Raw genomic sequence first — 4,331 nt, 5'->3', positions numbered from 1 at the left:
CCGCCTGGGCAGTGAGACCTCATCTCTACAATAAATCAAAAAATCAGCCGGGCGTGGTAGCGCATGCCTGTAATTCCGGCTACTCGGAAGGCTGAGGCAGAAGGATCGCCGGAGCCCAGCAGGCCGAGGCTGCGGTGGCCGGGAGCGGCCACTGCACTCCAGTCTGGGCGACAGAGTGAGACTCCAACTCAAAAAAAAAAAAAAAGATACTAAACTAATTGCCCAAATAGTCAGTGGTGGCAGAGTAACAAGATCCCTTATGTCACCTGGCTTCCAATCCAGCTGTTCTTTTTTTGAGAGCCTAGCTACTTCTAACATAAACTTGTTCCCCTTTTCAATCTGTATAGCCTACAAAATACAATTTGCTTGAGTCCTGTTTCAAGAATCTTTGGAATGTAACACTTTTATTGAAATTATTTTAAATGTGGATATGATTCCTTGTAGACGTCATTTTATCCAAACGCATCATGAAAATAATCGTTTTCCCATCTCCCTTCTCCTAGTGATTTCCCTAAAAGTCACAATTTAAAGATAAATTAATGAAGACATTTTGAAATTGGCAGAGAAATTGATAGGGTACTAATTCTATTAAGGCCAGCAATAGTCAGAATTAACTTTTCCATATCACAACTATATTTCTATGGCAAACTTTAGGGGCAGAGAAAAATGCCTTATTTATTCCACAATGAAAAGAATGGCAATTTGGTTTATTCAAGTCTGCTTATTGTACTTCTTTTAGTTAAAGATCATGTTCCAGAGTCAAACAAATGTATAAAAAACAAAAAGTGTTATTTTATTACCCAACATAAGTTCTTTTATTAGGTTGAGTTCACTCCCACTTCAAAAAAAAAGGCTGATTTACTCTTCATATCTGCAAAAATCTTAAATCTCATTAGAATAGTAACACGCTAACTGGTTTGTATCACAGGTGAGATTAAAAGTCAGCCTTGAGAATTACACACACATCTGCACATGAATGAGTATGTGGGATACTCAGGAAATCTGAAGAATAGATGTAGATTGTATCAATATCTTAGTTTGGATATTATTTCACAGTTTTTCAAAATGCTACCATTGGGGGAATCCGGTAAAGGGCACACTGGATCTCTGTATTTTTCTTGAAACTGTATTTGAATCTACAAATATCTTTAAAATTTCTATGAAAACTATACCTGGAAGACCTGATGTATACAACTTATTCTCAAATGCTTCAGAAAAAAAAAAATTACCTGTTTGTATGTGTGTGTGTGTGTGTGTGTACTGGAGGGGGTATTGAGAGGGAAGCAGAACAACAAACCAAATGGGACCAATACTTGCAATAAGCAATTCTGAGTAAAGGGTATGCAGCTGTTCCTTGTATTAGTTTCATCCTCGCAATGTTGCTGCAGATTTAAAACTATTTCTAAAAAAGTTAAATACATACACATTACACTGAAGTGTGTCAGTATTTTCATTTCAACACTATTGAGTATCATGGCTTCAATCATTACCAGTTTGAAAGAAGAAGTAGAATCTCATTTGGATGTCCCATATTTGGACTGGCATGTTCAAGACATTTGTATAGTTTTCTATTACAATATAAATATTTTCTTCACTGATCTGTGATTTTTTAACCAAGCCTATATTAAATGTTAAGCCTTTGTCATATTTGCTTTGCTTTAAATAAATGAGTCATTTTAAAAGACATTCCAAATAATTCCATTTTGAGTAATGCTTATGAAGAAAAGTAATATGATAGTCAGGTAGTCATGCTAAAGTTTTACTGGCATTTTTAAGTTGCAACCAGTATCTTTAAATGACATTGCCCTAGTCAACCAGTATGCATCTTGATGTCATCCAATTAGAAATGAAAATGGAAAGACACAGTTTTTGCCCATGCATACCACACACATTGAACAAAGTGTTTTCTATTTAGTCTAAATTCTAAGTAGTCTGTAGAAACTCTTAATCATCCCATCAGAAATGTAAACTCTGTAAGATACATGGGTGGTTAGAAAAATGGTCAGGTTTTTTAAAAGCAGTTGTTAGTTTATTTTTAATATATAAACTGATTCTCTGTCAAATCATTATTTCCAGAAATCAGAATGACGTGTCCAGTTAGGCTGTAAAACTACAGGCTTCTAATATTTCCCATAAGCCAAGAGACAATAGCCTCATTCACCATTCACATTGGAAAAGCACAATGTCATGTAATTTATATAAGCCATAAATGGAATAGAAGCTTCATGCAGCTTGATACCAATTAATGCAAGTCTTGCTAAGTCTATTAAATTTCGTAGGGTATGAAAAAAATGCAGTCACTACAACTCTCAAATACATTTATATCAGAACTTGAATGTAACAATATACAAATACCCTTTCTCCACAAGGAGTAGGCAAAAAATACACTTAAATGGTTTGTGTACTTGAATTCATTAAAATTAAAATTTAAAAGGTAATATAGTTTATATTCCCCATTTTAATATTTGTCAACAAGATGGTAGGAATATTTATCTTGGAAAGGTTAGTATTCTTTCCATCTACTCTAACATACAATATCTAAAAATAATAAGAACATCTTAAACCACTCCATGTGAGTCGTAAACAGCAAAACAGAAGAAAGAAAAGATGCTTACCATCTGGTAAAAAATGAAAAAAAAAAAAAAACTTTCAGGTAAAATAGCTCAATAAAAAAACTCAAATCAAGGTATAAGGCCTATTTTCTATGTGACTTAATATTCACACATTTACCCTACAATAACATGATTTTTTTAAATCACAAGGTATTCCATAGACTGCATAACTTATTTCATAATCAGAAAATTCTTACATTACCTGTTGATCAATTTCACATATTTTATTTTAAAAACAGGTATTCATATTTTTATGTATAATGCACTTTTTTCTCATAAGATCTAAATACCTAGGAAAGCTGAAAGAAAACTAGACAAATACCTGCTGTTTAAAAGCCTACTATACTTTCAGGAAAAACTGAAGATGAAAACAAACTCATATTCATTCAAAACATGTTGCCTGTATATGAGAACAAGTCTTACATAAAACTGTTGGCTGTACCCCAAAGTAAATTCTTTTAAGTTATACCTTGCTGATTCTACTAGCATAAATTAAACTTTAAAACTCACAGGTGTGGAATTATTTCACATGCAGTTTTAGTAAAAATAACCGGTTCATTTCTAATGACATTGCACACTACCAGGAACAGAGCTGCAGGGAGCTAGTCTTGTGGGCCCCTACTCCTTCTCTCTCCTATTTTAAAAATGTGTGTTGAGGAATAGGGAAGTGGGAGCAATGGACAGTGCAAGGAAGGAAAAGACAGGACGTAAGAGGCAGGTCTTTTTCAGGTGTTAAACTGAAGGAGAAAATTCATGTGAAAATAAATAAGGATCCAGGAGTTGGGGGAGGGAAGGTGAGTGCCAATTCTAGAAACTCTTGTACATTAGTTAATGGAAGTGAATAACACAGCTGTCAGGGTATCTGCCCAAGATTAAATAAAACACCAGAAGGAGAAGTACATATTACAAGAAAAAGTAACCCCTTAGTTAGCCACAAAAATAAACTTGGACCTTTTGAGTACAATCCTCCTTTTTTCCATTCTGGAAGGCCACGCGGTGCTTAGCGGGCCACTTCACGGGGTCGCTCTGAGGCATCTCACCATTTAGATGACAATTCCATGGAGGCAAAACCTTTTAGGTTTCCCAAACTGTTTCAGCACCCCCCAAACCCCACTTATAAGTCTACAGCAGTCCCCTCACAAATCCTATCACGCACAAGGTCATATCCCTAATTACTTTTTAACTTACATAGTACACTGAAACATTTTCTGCACGCCTCTAAAAACAAAACACAACAAAAACACAAATCAAATACCCAAAGATCCAAGAATAACTCCTACAGTGAACGGTGACAATGTGTAAAGCCAACATTTTCTCGGCATACCAGTACCTTCCAAGCCCCCAGGTGTTGATTCCGGAGAGCGCGTTCTTGGCAGGGTAAGGCCCCCGGACGGAGGAGCGGTGCCTGTTACTCCTTTTTTAATTTGAATCGAAAACACCTTTCCCCCATTCTTCAAGCCCTACCCTTTTTATTATGCATTACACCGCCCAAATGCGGGGTTTACCTCGCTGGGGGAATAAAAGAAAGCCGCACACACATGTCACAGCTCTGCTTGGCGAGAGCCACTTCTCAGTGCCTTGAGGGCCAAACCGAAGACAAACCGGTTCACTTCGTCAATGCAGTTCGAGTCCTTACAAAATCATGTCGCGGAGGGGAAAGGAGGGGGCAGATAAAAACGTGAAAGAATTCTGAACTGAAAGGTGAGACTTACATGTTGA

The 4,331-nt window shown here is 36.4% G+C and overlaps 1 protein-coding gene across 1 annotated transcript in view; it reads right to left on the bottom strand.

The window, feature by feature from the left end:
* The window catches only part of ADGRG6 (adhesion G protein-coupled receptor G6), a 143,678-nt gene extending 139,617 nt beyond the window's left edge, over positions 1–4,061 (bottom strand). Inside the window, exon 1 of the mRNA XM_008061306.2 lies at positions 3,943–4,061. The gene's annotated coding sequence lies outside the window, so the exon portion shown is untranslated. The remainder of the gene's footprint in view (positions 1–3,942) is intronic.
* Between the last annotated feature and the right edge of the window lie 270 nt (positions 4,062–4,331).

This window comes from Carlito syrichta, unplaced genomic scaffold (assembly GCF_000164805.1).
Source record: "Carlito syrichta isolate Samal-C Ts95f unplaced genomic scaffold, Tarsius_syrichta-2.0.1 Scaffold305200, whole genome shotgun sequence".
Classification (NCBI taxonomy): domain Eukaryota; kingdom Metazoa; phylum Chordata; class Mammalia; order Primates; family Tarsiidae; genus Carlito; species Carlito syrichta.
This window is presented reverse-complemented; position numbering and strand designations above follow the sequence as displayed.